Here is a 22,684-nt window from a genome sequence, read left to right on the forward strand (position 1 = left end):
ATCACATACTAGGTCATAACTCAGGCTTCAATAAGTATAAAAAGACTGAGACCAAACCATGAATATTTTCTGACCACAAAACTATAACACTTAAAGTAAACCAAAAGAAAAAAATAAGGAAAGATCACAAATAAGTGGAGGTTAAACAATATGTTACTAAACAATGAATGGGTCAACCAGAAAATCAAAAAAAGAAAAAATGCATGAAAACAAATGAAAATGAAAACACAATAGTCCAAAACCTTGGAATGCAGCAAAAGTGATCCTAAGAAGGAAGTATATAGCAACAAAGGACTACCTTAAGAAGCAAGAAAACTCCCAAATAAACAACCTAACCTTATATCTAAAGGAGCTAGAAAAAGAACAAGTGAAACCTAAAGCCTACAGTAGGAAGGAAATAATGAGGATTAGGGCAAAAATAAATGATACAGAAAATAAAAACAGCAACAAAAACAATAATAAAATAGGTCAATGAAACTAGGTCCTTTGAAAAAATTTTAAAAATTGATAAACCCCAATCCAGACTTATCAAAAGTAGAGAAAGAACTCAAATAAAGTCAGAAATGAAGAGAATAAATAACAGCCAACATCAAAGAAATACAAATAATTACAAGTATAAGAGAATAGTATGAAAAACTATGTGGCAATGAATTGGACAACCTGGAAGAAATAGATAATTTCCTAGAAACACATAAACTACCAAAATCGAAACAGAAAGAAATAGAAAACATAAACAGACGGATAACCATCAAAGAAATTGAATGAGTAATAAAAAATCTCCCAACAAACAAAACTCCAGGGCCAGAATGGCTTCACAAGTAATTCTACCAAAATTTTAAAGAAGAGAGTTAATACCTATTCTTCACACAATATTCCAAAAAAATTGAAAGGAAGAAAAACTTCCAAATTCATTCAATGAGGCTGGCATTACTCTGATACCGAACCCAGATAAAGACTCCACTAAAAAATAAAACTACAGGCCAATATCTCTGATGAACATGGATGTAGAAATTCTCAATAATATACTAACAAACTGAATCCAACAATACATTAAAAAATCATTCACCACAATTAAGTGGGATTTATTTCTGGGCTTCAAGATGATTCAGTATTCACAGATCAACCAATGTGATACACCACATTAATAAAAGAAGGATAAGAACCATATGATCCTTTCAATAAATGCGGAAAAAGCATTTGATGAAGAACAACATTTATTCATGCTAAAAACCCTCAACACAGTGGGTTTAGAGGGAACATACCTCAACATAATAAAAACCATTTATGAAAAACTCATAGTTAATATCATTGCCAGTGGGAAAAACCTGAGAACTTTTATTTTATGGTCAAGGATGTCCACTCTCACCACTGTTATTTAACATAGTAATGAAAATCCTAGTCTCAGCAATGGGGCAACAAAAAGAAACAAAGCGCATCCAAATTAGCAGGGAAGGAGTCAAACTTTCACTATTTGCAAATGACATGAGACTCTATAGAGAATACCTGAAAAATTCCGTCAAAATATTGCTGGAACTGATACACAAATTCAGTAAAGTTGCAGGATAAAAAAATCAACATACAGAAATCTGTCACATTTCTATACACCAATAATGAAGCAACAGAAAGAGAAATCAAGGAATTAATCTCATTTACAATTGCACCCAAAACCAAAACCATAAGATACCTAGGACTAAACCTAACCAAAATGGTAAAAATCTGTACTCTGAAAACTGTAAAACACTGCCGTTTTTTATTGAAGACCACAGAAAGAAATGGAAAGACAGTCCATGCTCATAGACTGGAAGAATAAATATTGTTAAAATGTCTATACTACAAAAAGAAATCTACACATTTAGTGCAATCCTTATCAAAATACCAATAGCATTTTTTACTGAAATACCAAAACAGTTCTAAAATTTGTATGGAACTGCAAAAGGCCACAAACAGCCAAAGTAATATTGAAAAGGCACAGCCAAGCTGGGGCTTCATAATTCTGGACATCAAGTTATATTACAAAGCTGTAGTGATCAAGATAGTATGATGCTGGTACATAGATCAATAGAAGAGAATAGAAAACTCAGAAATGACCCCACAACTATCTGCTCAATTAATCTTTGACAAAGCAGTGAGAAGTAATCAATGGAAAAAAAAGACAAGTCATTTCAACAAAAGGTGTTGGGAAAACTGGGCAGCAACATGCAGAATGAAACTGTACCACTTGCTTACATTATACACAAAAGTAAATTCAAAATGAATGAAAGACCTAAATGTGAGATGGGAAATCATCAAAACCTTAGAAGAGAACACAGGCAGCAATCTCTTTGACCTCGGCTGGAGCAACTTCTTACTAGACACATCTCTGGAGGCAAGGGAAACAAAAGCAAAAATGACTATTGGGACTTTGTCAAGATAAAAAACTTCTGCACAGCAAAGGAAACAATCAACGTAACTAAAAGGCAGCCTACAGAATGGGAGAAGATATTTGTAAAGGACATATCTGATACAGGGTTAGTATCCAAAATACATAAAAAACCTATACAACTCAAAAGTAATCCAATTAAAAAATAAGCAGAAGACATGAGTAGACATTTTTCCAAAGAAGACATACAGATGGCCAAAAGACTTATGAAATAGTGTTCAATATCGCTCATCCTTAGGGAAATACAAATTGAAACTGCAATGAGATATCACGTCACTCCTGTCAGAATTAACAACTCAGGAAATGACAGGTGTTGGTGAGGATGCCAACATTCCTTGGTGGCAATGCAAACTGGTGTGGCCACTCTAGCACAGTATAGAGATTTCTCAAAAAGTTAAAAATAATACTTCCTAAGATCCACCAATTGCACTACTAGGTATTTATCCAATGAATACAAAAATACTAATTCAAAAGGATACATGCATCCCTGTGTTTGTAGCAGCATTATCTACAATAGCCAAATTATAGAAAGATCCCAAATGTTCATTGACTGATGAGTGGATAAAGAATATGTGGTATATTCATACCATGTAATATTACTCAAGCATAGAATAGTATGAAATCTTGCCATTTGTAATGACATGGATGGAGCTAGAGAATATTATGCTAAGTGAAACGAGTCAGAGAAACCAAAATACTATATGATTTCACTTATATGTGGAGTTTAAGAAACAAAAGAATGATCATGGGGAAAAAAAGAGAGAGAGGCAAATCAAGAAGTCGAGTCTTAACTATAGAGAACTGATGGTTACCAGAGGGGAAGTTGGTAAGGTGATGGGTTACATAGGTGATGTGGATTAAGGAGGGCACTGGCTGTGATTTACACTGGATGTTGTATGTAAGTGCTGAATCATTAAATTGTACACCTGAATGTAATAATACACTATATATTAACTATTGGAATTTAAATAAATACTTAAAAAGAAAAGAAAATATGACAGCAATGAACTTTGTTATATCAATCGACTATTATTTTCATGAATGATTTCTCTGTAGCATGTGATGCCGTTGAATTCCACTTACCCACAGTAGACTTCTTCCAGAATTGGAGTCAATCCTCTCAAATCTTGCTACTGCTTTATCAACTAAGTTTATGAAATATTCTAAATCCCTAGTTGTCATTTCAACAATCTTAATAGCATCCTCACAAGAAGTAGATTCCATCTCAAGAAATCATTTTCTTTGCTCACCATGAAATGCAACTGCTTATCTCTTGAAGTTTTATCATAATATTGCAACAATTCAGTCACATCTTTAGGCTCCACTTCTAATTCTAGTTCTCTTGCTATTTCCACCCATCTGCATTTATTTCCTCCACTTTAGTCTTGAGCCCCTCAAAGTCACACATGAGATTTGGAATCAACTTCTTTAAAAATCTGTTAATGTTGATGTGTTGACCTCTTCCCATGAATCACAAATGGTCTTAATTACATTAGAGTGGTGAATCTTTTTCAGAAGATTTTCCATTTTTTTTTCCCAGATTCATCAGAAGAATCACTATCCATGACACTTATAGCCTTAAGGAATGTATTTCTTAAATAATAAGACTTGAAAATTGAAATGACTCCCTGATACATGGGCTGCAGAATGGATGTTGTGTTAGCAGGCATGAAAACAACATTAATCACACTGTACATTTCCATCAGAGCTTTAAGTTGACCAGGTGCATTGACAAATGAGCAGTAATATTCTGAAATAAACCTTTTTTTTTCTGAGCAGTAGGTCTTAACAGTAGGCTTAAAATATTCAGCAAACCATGTTATAAACAGATATGCTGTCATCCATGCCTTGATTTTCTATTTATAGAGTATAGACAGAGTAGACTTTGCATAATTCTTAGGGGCCTTAGGTTTTTCAGAATAATAAATGAGCATAGCCTTCAACTCAAGTCACCAGCTGCATTGGCCCCTAACAAGAATGTCAGTCTGTGTTTTGAAGCTTTGAAGCCAGTCATTGATGTCTCTTCTCTACCTAGGAAAGTCCTAGATGACAACTTCTGCCAAGAGGAGGCTGTTTCATCAACACTGAAAATCTATTGTTGAGTGTACCACCTTCAATAATGACCATAACTAGATCTGGATAACTTGCTGCAGCTTCTACATAAGCACTTGCTTCTTCACCTTGCAGCAAATTTTATCTTATGAAGACGGCATCTTTAAAACTCATGAACCACCTCTGCAAGCTTCAAATTTTCTTGGGCAGCTTCCTCACCTCTCTCTGTCTTCACGGAATTGAAGAGAGTTAGCACCTTGCTCTGGTTTGTGTTTTGGCTTAAGAGCATGTTATGACTGGGTTTGTCTTCTAGCCAGACCACGCAAACTTTCTCCATACGAGCAGTAAGGCTGTTTTTCTTTCTCGTCATTTATGCATTCACTGGAATAGCACTTTTAATTTCCTTTAAGAATTTTCCTTTTCATTCACAACTTGGCTAGCCATTTGGCATAAGAGACCTTGCTTTTGCCTAATCTTGGCTTTTGACAAGGATTCTTCACTAAGCATATTCATTTATAGCTTTTGATTTAAAGGGAGGGATATGCAACTCTTCCTTTCACTTGAACATTTAGAGGCCATTGTGGAGTCGTTAATTGGCCTAATTCAATATTGTTGTGTCTCAGGGAACAGGGAGGTCTGAGTAGAGAAAGAAGGTGGGGAACCACCAATCAGTGGGTCAGTCAGGACACACACATTTATTGACAAAATTCACGGTCTTATATGGACACTGTGGAACCCCAAAACAATTATAATAGTACATCAAAGATCACTGAACACAGATCATAAAAACAAATACAATAATAATAAAATAGTTTGAGATATTGGAACTATTTCCAAAATGTGACCCAGAGAGAAGTGAGCAAATGCTGTTGGAAAAATGGTGCCAACAGACCATCTTGACACATGGTTACCACAAACCTTCAATTCATAAAAAAGGCAATATCTGTGAAGCCCAGTAAAGCACAATAGAATGAGCTATGCCTGTACATGGTAAATAATGAATACTCTTGCTTTCCTACTTTATAATGAGTAAACTGTGTAGACAGCAGAATTCTCAGGTAAAGCCAACAATACCTGCCTCATGGCATAAACACCCTGCAAATTGGCTGGGACTGTGGATATGATAAATTTTACTCATGTGATTAGATTATATTATATGAAGAAATGACTTTAAGAAAGAGAGATTATCTAAGTTACTTCAACTATTGCTTTCATAAAAGTTTCTCTTCTTCCTACCATTAGGAAAGGTTTAGGAAACATTTAGATGCTTTTATCTTTTATCTATCACGAACCATGCGCTAGGCCATGGATGCTGTAGAATAAACACGAAGGGCTGCCCACTGCTGAGTTACAGCGTTAGTGCATTGTGACATTTAATGTAAACAGATAATCTAATATGCAGAGTTTTCCCAGGAACCCCGAATCATTTCACTAATATCTCATCTTTCCTTTCTGAACTTCGTTGTCCTTTCTTTTCTACAAATCTAACAATTGCAGAGAGATATTTTTAATGCTTAAGTTCCCTGATGCGATTGCTACTTTATACATTTTTTATTATAGAGAAATCTCTCTCCAGGGGCAATTAGACTGATGATGTTGGCTCAGATTACTGGTGAAATTATTTGAGAAAAGTTGATAATGAATATTGCCACACAGATGGGGGAAATCTATAGTTGTAGGAAATAAAATATTTGTATATCTATAAATGTTCCCTGTCAAAAGATAAAAAGAGCAAAATGAAGTGAAATAAAATAGATGAGAATAATTAACAACTTTGAAATTTGTACTCTGCATAAGGAAGAAATAGCCTGGCTTCTAAGTGAGGAGATTGACAAACATAATGACAATATTAAAATGAACCTTTCTTAAATTTTTATATCTTTCTCGGATAGGAACATGAAGAAGAGGAATTTGTATAATTAAAATATAATAAAAGCCTTGCCAGCTGTCTGTTGTAAGAAATAGGTTAAAGAATACTTGGAATATTTAAGCACGTGCAAGTTTAAAAGGCAGGATAATCATAGGAGAAAAACCACAATGAATTCACTTAATCATTTGTAATTGCTTTTGAAAGATTGTTCAGGACTAAAGAACTAGTACAAACTTGAAATAAAGGGCATGTCACTGATCCTATAAAAGATGCAATCTAAGCAAAATTATTCTACTTTTTCTAACAAAGTGATAATTGAAAAAATTATGAAAAGAAGTATTTAAAAATATAGTGAGAAACTTTTTAAACACTGTATAGGATTATTTAAAGTATGAATTCATTTTATTACTATATTGTACACCTGAAACTAATATTGTACCATATGTTCACTAGTTGGAATTTAAGTAAAAACTTAAAAAAAAATATTCATTTTATGAGTTAACCACATCACATTTGGTTTTTCAAATTTATTATTTACTTATTTATTTATTATTTATATTAATGTTTATTTATTTTTGAGAGAGACAGAGCACGTGAGCAGGGGAGGGGCATAGAGAGAGAGAGACACAGAATCCGGAGTAGTCTCCAGAGTGAGTGGTCAGCACAGAGCCTGATGTGGGACTCGAATTCATGAACCGTGAGATCATGACCTGAGCCAAAGTTGGAGGCTTAACCAACTAAGGCCCATAAGATTTCAAAATCCATTCTGCTTTCAGCCCAAACACCTTCCATGAAGTAATAAAACACAAAATTATTTTCTTGAGTGGAGAGAAACAGAAGGGAAAATGCAAAAAGAAATTAATACCTAAAATAAAAATCAACAACACATTTAAGATGTTTTCATTTACATTTTAAACTTCAACTGCATGATCCCTATCATGAGTAACTGGAAAAATACAAATTAAAACCACAATTTGATATCACTATATATGTATTAGAATGGCTCACTTCAAGAAAAAGAATAAACTGATAATACCAAGAACCGGCAAGATGCAGAGCAACTGGAACTCTCATGCACTGTGGGTAAGAATAACAAATAATAATACAGCAATGTTAGAAAGGAGTTTGGAATTTTCTTATAAGGTTAAGGATGAACTGACCCAATGGATCAGCACCCTCAATCCAGGACATTTACTCAAGTGTAAGGAAAACGTATATTCATCCCGAAACTGTACACAAATATTTACAATGGCCTTATTCATAATTACAAAAGACTGCAAGCAATCAATCCAGTTGTTCTTCTGCCTGGGAATGAATGCAAAAAGTAGAAATCCATACAGCGAATCGCTACACTGAAATAAATATTCTCTTTCTCCCTCTCCCTCTGCCTCTCCTCCACTCTTTTTCTCTCTCAAAAACAAAACAAAACACAATCAGGAAGGAAGGAAGGAAGGAAGGAAGGAAGGAAGGAAGGAAGGAAGGAAGAGAGGGAGGGAGGGAGGGAGGGAGGGAGGGAGGGAGGGAGGGAAGCAGGAGGGAAATATGTTACCTGGTGCCAAGAATCTATGCAGATTTTTTTTTTCTCTTGAGGCATCCACCTCAAACTTAAAGAAGATTCCAGATGCTGGGAGACTAGTGTATAAAAACATTAACACTGGGGAGCCTGGGTGGCTTGGTTGGTTGAGCATCCAACTCTTGATTTTGGCTCAGGTCGTGACCCCCAGGGCTGTGGGATTGAGCCCTGTATCCAGCTCTATACTGAGCATGAAGCTTGCTTAAGATTCTCTCTCTCCCTCTGCCCTTCTTCTCTTCTTGCGCACTTTCTCTCTCTCAAAAATAAATAAACAAACAAACAAACAAACAAACAAATAAATAACATATTTGCTTTACATGGTCAGGACCTATTAAAATATTTGAATAAGTGTATTTTGCTCTGTTCAAACACTAGTCAAACTCAAATATACTATGAGTCACTGTCTAAGGTCTAAGTACCATATAGGTAAAATCAAAGGTTTTTTTTTTTCCAGTAGTGATCTTTTAAAGGTGAAACTAATTATTAAATAAAAATTAGAAATTAAAATATTTAAAATCATTTATTTATTTAATATTTAAATAATGAGGTAAATAACAGGCGATTAAAATAGTCATTAAATTAAATAAGTAAACTTAAAAACAAATAAAAGAAGGGGTGCCCGGGTAGCTCAGTCACTTTAACATCTTACTCTTGGTTTCAGCTCAGGTCATGATCTCAAGGTTTGTGGGTTTGAGCCCTGCATCATGCTCAGCGCTGACAGTGTGGAGCGTGCTTAGGATTCTCTCTCTGCACCCCCTTCTCAAAATAAATAAATAAACTTAAAAATATAGTCATAAAATTACATACATGATGATTTTATTCAACTAATATGTCATTGCATCAACAGTCTAATTATATCCTCCTAAACGGGTGTAAATAAAGTTAAAAATCAGGGTGCCTGGGTGGCTCAGTTGGTTGAGTGTCTGACTCTTGATTTCAGCTCAGGTCATGATCTCAAGGTTGTGGGATTGAGCCTTGCATCAGGCTCCTTGCTGAGCACGCAGTCTGCTTAAGAGTCTTTCTCTTCTGCCCCTCTCCCTGGTTCATTCTCTCTCTCTCTCTTTCAAATAATAATAACAATAAGAGGCACCTTGCCACACACTTAAGACTCTTGAAAAGAATACATTCTGAGAAAGAAAGGTGTTTCTTTCACTGCAGAGGATATCCTTGGGATGAAGGGAAGAGAGTTTCGTGGTATTCTGAATAGAGAGAACTGTACTACCTTCCCACAAAACATCCAAAGAAGATGCTTGACTTGAAAGAGGACCATCTCTGTGATATATTTAAAGAGGAGGTTCTATAAGCACCAGGCTTCTCAATCTTGTAACAGATTGCACTTTCCCCAGCGGCATAAACCTTCTGAACTGTTGGACCTGAAGACATTAATATTAACTTGGACCCATGTGTCTTAGCTGTACCTTGGTGACATATATGCATGGATGACTAAGGAAAAAACAGGCTCCTTCTCAGACACTTGGTATATCATAAGATTCCAGAATATTGACAATACATAGTGGGTGTGGAATGGGTGTGTTCCATGAAAGAATCTGGTTGAATTGTTCACCAACCTGGAGATAAAAAATTAAGCTTATTTTTTCCAGGTTACATTTTTATACTGTGATTTATACCCAAAATGTATATCAGTAAGACACTTATTCTTACTTTAGCCAATGGTCTCAATTTTTTTTTTTAAAGAGAAATTTGCTGATTAATTATATTCTGCCCACTTTGGTGAAGTGGCAAATACAGTCACAAAAGTATAAGACAGTCATGAATGGACTTTGTAGATTGTAATTAGTGTTGGTTTATTTGGCATTATCTTCAATATACTTTCCTCTTTCTGTGTCAGATTTGAAACTGTCAGATATGTTCACAAGAGGGAGTGAGAGCCAAAGGGCTAAAGTAGTAATTTCTGGTACTTAGTATGCATCTTAAAACAGTGGTTAATTATCAAGGTGTGACTACTTTAGATTATGAAGATAGTCTATTGAAGAATACACTTGTTGAAAATAGTATAAGAAACTTCTTTGTTTTGACAGCATAAATGTTTATTTCATGTTGATGAGATCAGAAATCACACTCCTTTCCTTAAATAAAAAAAAAATTCTGAAATAATCTATGCCTAAACAACTATTTTTGGTTAAGTATTTAATCTATCTTTGATAATAAGGATTTTTAATTGAAATTTTCACAGAGTTATGAAGAACACTTTGCATCCTAGTCTTTCATATTTTCTTACTCTTTTAGAAGCTATTACTTTTAATTAAAAAATAATGTTTATTTATTTTTTAGAGAGAGAGAGCAGGATAGGGTAGAGAGAAAGGGAGACGCAGAATGAAGTAGGCTCCAGGCTCTGAGCTCTCAATACAGAGGTTGACGTGGGGCTTGAACTCACACACTGTGAGATCATGACCTGAGCCAAAGTTGGTCACTTAACTGACTGAGTCACCTAGGGGCCCCTAAACTATTATTTAAATAAAAAAATTATTTTTAGATAAAAGCAAGTTTTGTGTACCTAAACTGCTCTAAACATGTTAAAAAGAAAATAATCTTTGGTGATATAAAAAATTTTCCTATGTATAAATTGGATTTTACTGACAATTCATTTTGTCATCTCATTTTAATTTACATTAATAACATTCAATGTTATGATGCATTTATAACATTTCTACATGTTCTGCTTTTTTCTTGGACAGTACCATACATAATTAAATGTTTTATGGCAAGGTGAATGATCAAAGTGAATCTCCCTTTAAAACAAATATTTGGGCAAAATAAACAGACAGTGAAATAGATTCATTTGAATTACATGAACTTAGATGTTTTCCTATTATAATGGTGAATTTTTTGTTGGACTTTCAACTGCCAGTTCAGACAGGTGTCAGACTGGCCACATAAGAATCATGAAAAGAAGTTGCTAAATTAAAAGATTTCTGCTCTCTATATCTGTTGTTGTGATTCAGCAGTGAGTACTGAGAATTCCAAGATTAATAACTCTCTAGAGTCTTTAAGTTCTTTGGGTGGAATTGATAAATTATCTGTTTACTTTGTAAAATATTTTTATTTTTATTTTTTCATTATTTTTTAATTTGAAGATTTCTTTTTAAAAATGTATTTAAATCCAAGTTATTTAACATATAGTGTAGTAATAGATTAGTTTTAGGACTAGAATTTAGTGATTCATCACTTACATGTAACACCCAGTGCTCACCCCAGCAAGTCCCCTCCTTAATGACCATCTCACCCACTTACCCATCCCCCACCAACTACCCCCAGCAACCCTCAGTTTGTTCTGGTTTTAAGAGTCTCTTATGATTTGCCCCCCTCTGTGTTTTTATCTTATTTTTCCTTCCCTTCGCCTATGTCCATCTGTTTTGTTCCTTAAATTCCACATATGAGTGAAATCATATGGTATCTGCCTTCCTCTGACTTAATTGCTTGGCATACTCCACTCTAGTTCCGTCCATGTTGTTGCAAATGGCAAGATTCCATTCTTTTTGATTGCTGAGTAATACTTTAGCGTGTGCGTGCGTGTGTGTGTGTGTGTGTGCGCGCGCACGCGCGCGCGCATCTTCTTTATCCGTTCACCCATCGATGGACGTTGGGCTCTTTCCATACTTTGGCTATTGTTGATAGTGCTGCTGTAAACATGGGCGTGCATGTGCCTTTTTATCCTGTACGTGTAAGGAATGCCTTAAAGCAGGCAGGCTCCCAAAGTTGTATGTGATGCGCTGTCTATTTTGGGTAGTAACTTGAATAAAATATACTTTTTGAAATGGAAAATAGGGAGAACATCTCCCTCTTCATTTATTTTTTTAAAAGACTAAACTCTCATCTGTCTATTTGCTAGAAATTAGCTTTCCGTAAAGGTCTCCCAATTGCTTCTGAGAATTTCACAGCTTTTGTTGCCTGTGTACTACTGAAGAAGTCTCTGGTTTTTCAGTTCAGGTGTGTTTTCTTCCCTCGTTCCTCCCTTCCTTCCTTCCTTCCCTCTCTCCCTTCCTCCCTCTCTCTTCACCACAGCCGCTGTTGCTTCTGTGTCAGTGGCCGACATTGAAGTCCCACTTTGTTCCTGTTGAGGTGACTCTGGATTTATTGGTTTTGTCTTAGTGCTCCTTATTAACCCAGTTCTCTGGAAGACCCCACGCCGCCATCCTAGACTCTTCCTGCCCCAGAATCTCACTACCTCTATGCTAGTGATGCTGCCCCTTGCTCACTGTGAATGAGTGGAAGCCTGGAATGGTGCCTGCATTTCTTCAGATGGCCAAGAGCAGAAATCCTACCCTCATCATAATTGCATCTGTAGGGCATAAACTCTTCCCAGGAACACCAGCTCTTGGGATATTCATTTCTTTAGACGAAGACCCCACAGATTTTAGTACTTTGCTTTAAGTCTGAGTCAGTAAATCACGACTGCGGATACATTGTTATCCAGTAGCCCAGTAATAAGGGGAAAAACCCGTAAACCATGTAACATATTAGTGGAAAATTTTTTTAAATTTTTAAATGGTTATTTATTTTGGGGAGAGAGAGAGACAGAGCATGAGCAGGTGAAAGGCAGAGAGAGAGGGAGACACAGAATCTGAAGCAGGCTCCAGCCTCTGAGCTGTCAGCACAGAGCTCAACGTGGGGCTCGAACTCATAAACCGTGAGATCATGACCTGAGCTGAAGTCAGTAGCCCAATCTACTGAGCCACCCAGGTGCCCCAGAGATGGTTTTAACACATGAAAGCTAATAAAAGAACTTAGGAGACCTAGATCTTGGACCTCCCAGCATCCAAGGCTGAGAAAACGCGTTTCTGTTGTTTAGGCCACCGAATCTATGGTATTTTGCATGGCAGTAGGAGCTAATACAATCCCCACTGGTCAAGTTTTTACTCCTTCCATACAATCTTTATATATTAACTCTTAGCAGTAATTCCCTCCAAGGAATACAATAAAATGACTCTAGCCAGTCAGCAAATAATCACAGTTTCAGAGAAGCATAACATTCATGTTTGGTACCTTTTTCTTCCTCGTTATGTTTTTCCATTTGACTCTCATTATGTTTCTTTCTTATGTTATTTAGAAGATCTGAGGGTGATGAGGCTCTGGGAAATTTCTCCCCACCAATCCTTTTTAGAGAAAGTCCTTCAGAAAAATATTAAGACATTGGAAAAATTTTTATTGGGATGGAATGTGACAGATTCCGAAGTGATGATAAATGATAGATAATGCCATCTCATACCCAAATAATTTGCTCTTTGAACCAGAAGTATGATTTCAGAAAGTATATTGGGAAGATGATAGTGTAAACATGGGGTGAAATTCTATTGTGTGTGGAAACTGGAAATAAAATAATAGTTATTAAAGTTAAATGGAATTAAAACAAATTAGAACTCTTTCTATGTTACTAGAACTGAACCTTTAAATGCTTCTCTTATACTTATGGTAGTAGGTAGCCCTCAAGTTACTATCTAGTTATACATTTTTATGTTATTTTAATAGTACAATTATTGTTCTTCTTAGTCATTTAGAACACAATTGAACAATTATTTAATTTACTCTATTTGTAAACCTACTTTTTTAAAGATAAGAGAAAATTACAGAATGATTAAAAAACTCACAAACAGGCCTCAGTAAAACTAAAATCATGATATCTGAGGGAAAATTTCAAAGAGAAAAATTTTTGATGTTTAATCTTATTTCAGATATGAACATTGCTGAAGTCACAGGTTATTTTAATACTGGTTTTAGATTATTTATCTGACTCTAGACATTTTCAATTGTTAATCTGATTTACCATAAAGAATGCTACATTGAAAAATCTTTTAATTTTTAAAGAAAATTTGAAAGGGTTGACTGATAAAGCTAATTACCTGCTTGAGGACAATCTATGACACTAAAACAATACCACTTTGATTGTAAAAGCAAAAATGAGAATTGAATATTGTCTCTTATCCTTTTTTCCTGTTTTAAAATTTTTTTATACATTTATTTATTTTGTAGAGAGAGAGAAAGAAACAGAGCATGAGCAGGGGAGGAGCAGAGAGAGAGGAAGACACAGAATCCAAAGCAGGCTCCAGGCTCTGAGCTGTTAGCACCGAGCTGGATGCAGGGCTTGAACTCACAGATCATGAGATCATGACCTGAGCCAAAGTCGGATACTTAACCGACAGAGCCACCTAGAAGCCCTTTTTCTCTTTTTCTTAATCAAATATCAAAACTATTAAAAGCGAAACATTATTTACTCGAAGAAAACACTGACAAATTTTCAAAAAGTATCTTTGATGGTGTTTATTTGTTTTACCCACCTTTCTATGTTGGAACAAATATATGCTCATGAATCTTAGTGTTGCGAATTCATTTCTAGAAAAGAAGGGCTTATGACTGAAAGGGAGTAGCTATCAAAAACATGGGCTTTGGGTTAAAACTCAGTATTTTCCCACACTTCTAACTGAGTCAAGTCTCAGAGTAACTTGTATAACCTCTCCAAGCCTCATTGTCCTTAAATGGTACAGTGTTTTGAGAATTACATTAGATGATGTGTTAAAGCATTTGGCACAATATTTTACAAATAGTTCACCTTAGATTAGTAAGAAGCATTAATATAAGCCATTTTCATTAGACAATTATGTTTTTCATGATAGAAAATAATTATCTTCCTGCCCCCCCCCAAAAAATAGTTTAATTGGCAGAAAAGACATTTGAAACATTGCTTTAAAAGTTTCTCCCAAAAGAGGTAGCCATAAAATCATGGGGAAAGCAGAGGTGTTAAAATCTGGGGAGGCAAAGGGAGTTTCAGTGCAGACCTACTTTCTCCAACCTCCCCCATTCATTCCACCTTCTAACCGCATGTCATTACCGTTGGTGTCTTCTCAGATCATTGTGTCAACAGAAAGACATGCGGGAGCTTGAACACACACCTGGTTTATTTTTAAACTTGTCAACCTAATGTCGACATGACTACTTTTGCTCTCTTGTAAAGACGAATTCAAAAACTTGTCCTAGGTCAGTGCTGTGGAGCTAGTTTATTGTCCCACACCTGTGGGAGATATTTCGTTTTAAGAACTTCACAAAGGAAGGTGATAAGGAAATGGTCATATTTTCAGCCTATGTATTTATAACCTAAAGATAATTGAAGACAGTTAAGCATTTGCAGGTACGATATATTCATTAGTATCATTTGTTCTCTGGCATTTTCTACCCAAGATTCGATGTGTTTTGACTAGTGAGCTTTAAGGCATTTTACGCAGATACAAGTAAAATGAAAATTTATTTCCAATATTAGTTGTAGTCGTGTTGCATTTTATCTCCCACGCAACCACTTTTTCTATTACTCTATGTAAACATAACAGTTTTGTCTGTTATCTCTTCCTATAGTAGTTGTAGGACCTACGCTGTAAACAATCGGTTTCAGTAGGCTGGTGCTTCTTCTACCTTGGAAACTTTTTTTCACACAGAAATGAACTTGGAGCTATATTAATGCATTTTCTATTTAGTCTACAACATTTTTAATGATGGGCTTCTCAGACTATCATATGCCTGTCTGAAATCTTTTTGGTCAAACATAATTTTACCTCAAGAAATGTGTATGCATACCTGTTAGGTGCCTAATTTCTTCATATACAACAGAATTAGGTGATTTGCTTGACCTCTCTAAATTTCAGATTTTCTACTTGTAACAAAGGGAAAATAATAGTGACTGTCATGTAGGGTTTTTACAAGGATTCGATGAGATAATGTGCAGTACTTATAACACTCTGTACAATACTTGACTTATAGCAAGTATTAAGTATGCTTAGCTTTTACTATCATTATCTTAGTGTTGAGGACCCGTACCTGAGTGGCACATTTACAATGCCCCAATAGGCTAAGCCCTTAGGATTCTTGTCCGTCAGTTCCAACTTTTGGATGTTCTTGGAGTTTAGTTCTGCTGGCTAAATTTTCCTTGAACATGAGTCACACTTCCCCATTTCTTTTCATGCTTAGCAACTTTTTATTGTCCAGTGGACATTGTGTGGTTTATTGGAGGGAATCTGGGTTAGATTGTTTTTCCATAAATACTATTGCATTATATTCTGATAGGCAGTTAATTTATTGATAGATCCTTTAGTCTTGTCAGCCTTAGTTGGATTCTTTGTTAAATTAGGTCTGTTTTGGTTTTGAATTTGGTCTTAGAGTGTATCCCTTACCGCAAACCATGATTCTTACTCTTAAGGGTTGGCTTTCCGGGGGCTCAACTGGATGCTTATGGTACTCAGTGAGGTCTCTCACCTCTGGCTGGGCTAAAAATCCAGTTGTCTCTTAGCAGTAAATTTTGGCATTAGATCCTAGTGCTGCACTAGATTTCCTCTAAGTCTCATGAAGTCTGACTCTGAGCATGTGCAATCAACCCTTCGGCCAAAGACTCATAGTTAATCCTCATTCACAAAATATTCACTCCCCACAGAGAAGCTTCCCCTTCTCAGTTACCACCTCCCATCAATCACAGTTACTTAAGCAGCTTAGAGCCCTGACCTCCACCTCTTTAGCTCAATGAGACCACTGCTTGACTTGGGCTCCTAACTCACTACTCTGTAGAAATAAGTGCTGTTAGGAAAGAAGCTATAGTGATCTTGGGTGATCATAGAGCTCATCCTGTATATTTTCTTTTTCTCAAGAATCACTGTCGTACACCACCTGCTTTTTAATATCCAAAGGATTGAGTCAAATATTTTGTCCAGTTTTATAGTTGTTTCAAATGCAGAGAAGATTCAGTGTCAGTTATTTAGTCATGGTCAGGAGCACAAGTCATATCTATGCATAGCTTTAAACAACTCATGTGATTCAAATTGACATTATGGCTTGGTTGCAAGTTTATGCCTCTTACAAATACCCATCATCTCTCAAGCCATTGCACAATAGCATGTTAAAGTTCTATAACCACATTTTAAGATCTTGCTCTTATTCTTTTCTAACGTTTTATTTAGAGAGGTATATGTTACAGTTGGAGACTTTAACATTTGTCATTTAATCTGGGACTCTTTTGGTTGTGAAAGAGGAAAGTATTCAAATTTATGCCAAAGTTGCCCAGGATAAACTGTATGGTCACACCAGTTAGCATCCAATGTTTTCATCTAAACTGTTAATTAACGGTTGAATCCAAAATATGCATTTCCATCTTGAATATGTCTCTAGTGCCAGATATGTCTACTCCAGAATTTATAGGAAATTATTCTTAATAGTCTCCCAGGCACCTAAAGACTTACACAACAAAACTAAACTCTTTATTAACCTTGCTTCTATACTTGTACTAGAATAAACTATCTTTTCTCTTGCTGTTTCCTATATTGGTGAATGATCCCACTGTTCATCCAGTCAGCAAAATAAATTTTCTGGAAATAATTTTGCATCATTTATTCCCTTACTCTTAGGCCTCCACTTGGCATTCATGTTCTGTTTAGTTCTACATTCTTAAAGATTGAAACTTTCTCTTCCCAAAGATTCTGTGATAGCCTTTCTACAAAATCCTTATAATCTGTCTGGACTCTTGAATTGATATCTCGCTCCATTTTGTCATCTTTTCGATTATTTTCTATTTCTTTTGTTATAGTAGTCTTTCTCAGATATAAATCTGATCACATTACTTCTGGGCTTACATCTTCTCACTGGTTGCCATTATCTACTAAAGAATGTTCACCCCTCTGTCTTGACAAACATGATTCAACTTGACTGTGCTGTCTTCTTCATTTTCATCCTGTGATGCCTTGAATTTAACATATCAGCTATAATAAAACATACTTTTTTTTCATCATTTGCTACCTTTTCATGGAATGATTATACTCATCCCTCATGTTGCTTTTTACCTTCTTTTATTTGTAGACCTAGTTCAAGCCATATCTTTTCTGTGAACTGTTTCCTGACTCAGCCTAACACAACCACTTCCCAAAGTGTTGATAGCAATACTTCCCTTTACAAAATTTCACAGGATACAGACTTCTATGATATTACCTACAAACTATTTTAATGTTATTTTCTTTTTTCTTCCTAACCTGTAAGACCTCAAGGATAGGATCTATATCTTATTCATATTTGTAATACCAAAAACTATCAGTTTTATGTAACATATATATCGAATTTAACATATTTGTTGAATGATTTCACATGTGTGTTTAAAATTCAGGGCTGGTTTTCCTGGATTTACTTCAAATATTAGATTTGAGGATTCCCCTAGAATTGATTAGTATTTGCAGGAACAAGGACCAGTTAAAGTAGTACATGAAAACTAAATATGTCTGCCACGTAAAACGTAAACAAAAGGAAAAAAAAGCACAAAAAAACACTCTCCACACATATAAAAATATTATCTCTAGGATTTTCTAAACAAAAAATGGCAGGAGAGGCAAATAAAAAGTCTCTCTACTTGTATTTGGCATTGTACCTTCCACATGTTGAGAGTGATCTGAGATACTTGAAGGTTTTATGGTGAGTGTAGGATGCTTTTTATAACATTTTATAAAAATTGGTTTAAAATCTAGTCTGTATAGTATTCAAAGAATGTTAGAACGGGATGAGACCTTAGCAGTTATCCAATGTAGTGTTCCTCAATCATGCTTAATCACAAAAATTTCCCGGGTCACTGATTAAAATTATAGTTACCAGGCATCTCTTCCGGAGCTTGAGTAGTCATATTTGGGTTGGTGCCCAGAACTTTGTATTTTAAATCACACTAGGTCACTCTCCTAAATTTTTGTGATGATAAAATCATTTGGGATTCTCATTAATCATGCAAATTTCCAAGAGCCTAAGACTTCTTATGTTGAAATGTCCCATGGAGGAGCCTGTGAATCTGTCTGTCAACAAGCTTCCTACCTATTTCTTATCCTCAGGGAAGTTTGGGAAACACTGACATATTTAATCACTTTATTTTATAATTTTAGTAAATTGAGAAGTTTAAGGCAACGCAATGAGGGAGTAGGAAAAATCAACATTTTTGTGAAGAAATTTGATTTTTATTATTTTTAAGATTAAGGAAATCAGGCTCAGAGAGTTAACTGCTTGCCAAAATAACAAAAACTAGAAAATAGTGGAGTGAGGGTTTGCACCCAGCTCTTCCGATTCTGTGTTAGTTATTCTTTAATAATATATCATCCTGCGATGGAATTAAGAGACAAATGTTACAAAAATTTTGTTACTATTAAGGCAGTGCTGAATTGTAATCATAATAATACTATAAACCAATGACCTGGCTGTTAAATGGGAGAAAAACAGGTAAAATCAGAGCAAGCAGGCTGGAAACCGTATAAGAATGCTATCTGTATGTGTGAAGAGGGGAAGCGAATTTGTTCTCTTATGTTTCTGTCTCTTCCCATAAGGAAAAGGAAACTCTGTTTGCACCATTCTCTATTCTTCCTTCTGCACTACACATTCCTTTTCTAGGTGGGAGATGTGAGCAATATAGTTGGTCAGACTCTGAGACATTCTGTCAGACATTCTAAAACTTTTCACAATTTAATTGTATTGCTTCAAGGAAAGGAGCTGCAAATATAGGAGCCAGATCTCTGTGCCAGCCATCTTGGCCTACTACTAATTCATCAAGTAGACTTGATATTCTGCTCCCAGACACCCAGACTTTTCTCAGTCCATTCATCTGCTATCACAAAAATATCACAAACAGAATGGCTGAAACACCCAACGTTTATTTCTCACAGTTCTGGATGCTGGGAAATCCAAGTTCAAGGCACTAGCAAATTAGGTGTCTGGTGAGGACCAGCTTCCTGGATCATAGATGGTTAGTTTCTCCCTGTGCTCTCATATGGCAGAAGGGGTGAGAGCTTTTCTCATACTCAAGTCAGCAATTCAGTTAACATAGATATTTTGAGTATACACAATGTGAAGCAATATGTTAATCTGTAATACTTTCACGTTGCAGTACTATATTTCATAAATAGATTTCTTCAACCTCTTCACAAAACCCATGCTTTCAAGAAGCTCCCCTCTGCTTGCTAGATGGGATGGTGCCTGATTCAGGAATTGTTTAACAAGACCAATTAGATCTTCATATTAAAAAACAAACAACATATAAACAAACAAAAATTCATGCTTTCAGGGTCCATGTATGGTGGGGTGTTTAGAAATTCTATCTCAAGGCACACAGAAACTTATTTGCATCACAATATTACATTTTATGTGATTTCTTCCGTAGCTTTATATTTATACTCTACATAAAATCATCACTTATTTCATTTCCCTCCCCAATTTTTTTATTGTGGTAAAATACACAAACGTAAAATTTACCATTTTAATAATCTTTAAATGTACAGTTCGGTGATATTAAATATATTCGTAATGTGCTACCATCACCACCTTTCAGCCCCAGAACTCTTTCCATCTTGTAAAATTGCAACTCTATGCCCAGTAAAAAAATAATTCCTCATCTTCCTCTTCCTCCCACCCCCTGGCAACCACCATTCCCCTTTCTGTCTCTGTGATTTTGATGAATCTAAGTATAGCATATACATGGAATCATACATTATTTGTCTTTTTGCAACTAGTGTATTTCACTTGGAATAATGCTCTTGAGACTTATCCATATTGTACCATATGTCAGAAATGTCTTTCTTATTAAGGCTGAAAAATATTCCTTTGTATGCAAAAACCACATTTTGCTTATTCATTCATACATTGATGGACACTTGGATTGCTTCCACTTTTTAGCTATTGTGAATAATGCTGCAATGAACATGGTGTACAAGTTTCTCTTCAAGGTCCCTTTTCAACTTTTTAGAAGTATATATCCAGAAATGGAATTGCTAGGTCAATGCTAATTGCTTTATTAACTTTTTGAGAAACTGCCCATATTGTTTTCCAAACTGACTATATCATGTTACTTTCCATTAAACAGTATACAAGGGTTCCAGTTCTCCATCCTTGCCATTTCTTTTGCTTTATGTTTTCCATATATCTTACAGCTTTTTTGTTCCTCCTTCCTGTATTGCTGTTTTCTTTTGTGTTTAGTTGATTGTAAAAATATTTCAATTCCTTTCTCATTTCATTTTGTGTATATTCCTTTTTTTAAAAAAAATTTAACTTATTTATTTTAAAAGAGAGCGAGAGAGAGCGAGAGAGAGATCATGTTCAAATGGAGGAGGGGAAGAGATAGAGGGAGAGAGAGAATCCCATGCAGGTTCCTCACTGTCTGTGCAGAATCCCACGTGGAGTTTGATCCCATGAATTATGAGATCATGACCTGAGCCAAAATCAAAGTCCATGCTTAACAGACTGACGCACCCACACACCCCTCATTTTGTGTATTTTCTATAGATATTTTCTTTTGGGGTACCATAGAGATAACATCTAACATCCTTACAGTTATAACACTGTAAATGGAATTTATGCCAGTGTAACTTAAACAAAACACAAGAGTCTGTTATTTTACAGCTTCAACCCCATCTCTTTTTAATTGTTAATATCACAATCCACATCTTTATACACCATGTACCCCAAAACATAAATTAAAAAATATTTTAAATGCATCAGTCTCTTAAATTATGTAGAAACAAAATGTGGAGTTACAAACCAAAATTACAATAATACTGGCTCCTGGCTAATATATAATAATAATAAGAGTATAAAATTATTAAAATAAAATAAAAGTAATAAAAATAATTTTATATATAATTATTATTAAATATATATAATTTTTATTTTATTATATATATTTTGTGTGTGCATATTATTTATCTATGTGTGCATGAACTAGTCTCTTAAGGCATATAGAAAATGAAAAATGGAGTTACATTCCACTGGTTTATTAATACTAGCTTTCATATTTGCCCATACATTTATTTTTACTGAGATCTTTATCTTTATTAAAATTATTGTCTAGTATACTTTCATTTTATTCCATGGGACTCCCTTTAGCATAACTTGCAGGGCATGTCTAATGGTAACAAACTCTCTTAGCCTTTTCAAATCTGTGAATGTCTTAATTTCTTCCTCACTTCTGAAGGACAATTTTGATAGGTATGGGATTTTTGGTTGACAGTGTTTATTTGTTTGATGTTAGTAGTTTGAAACTTTCAGTCCCCTGCTCAATGGTCTCCTGAGTTTCTGGTGAGAAATCTGCTGATCATCTACTGAGGATTCCTTTTATGGATTGAAGCATTTCTCTATTGTTGCTTTCAAGATTCTCCCACTGTTTGTCAAAAGTTTGATTATAATGTATCTTGGTGTGGGGCCCTGAAATCTTACTTGGAGTTTTTTGAGCTTCTTGGATATTTCTATTCATGTCTTTCAAGAAATTTGGGAAGTTTCAGCTATTATTCTTTTCAAATATGGTCTTTTCTCTCTCTTCTCTTTCTGAGACTCCTATACTGTGTATATTGATGTATTCAATGGTGTCCCACAAGTCCCTTAGGCTCTGTTCATATTTATTCAATGCCTTTTTATCTTTTTTTTTTTCAAACTTGATAATTTTTAGTGTCCTGTCTTTGAATTTACTGAGTCTTTCTTCTGTCTGTCTTTGAATCACTCTGGGGAATTTTTCATTTCAGTCATACTTTTCAGCTTCAGAATGTGTTTTTAGTTTCCTTTTAAGTTTTCTCTTTCTTAATATTTTCATTTTGTTCAGACATCATTTTATTGACTTTACCCATATGTTCCTTTAGTTATTTGAGATCTTTATTATAGTTGTTTTAAAGTCTTTTTCTAGTAGATCTGCAATCAGTTTTTTCCAGGGATGGTTTCTGTTTGTTTTTTTTTGTTTGTTTGTTTTGTTTTGTTTTTATATGTGGGCCATACTTTTCTG

The sequence above is a fragment of the Lynx rufus genome, unplaced genomic scaffold, assembly GCF_022079265.1.
Source record: "Lynx rufus isolate CCGP_SWC_20201006 ecotype Redwood Valley unplaced genomic scaffold, mLynRuf1.p SCAF_11, whole genome shotgun sequence".
Lineage (NCBI taxonomy): Eukaryota > Metazoa > Chordata > Mammalia > Carnivora > Felidae > Lynx > Lynx rufus.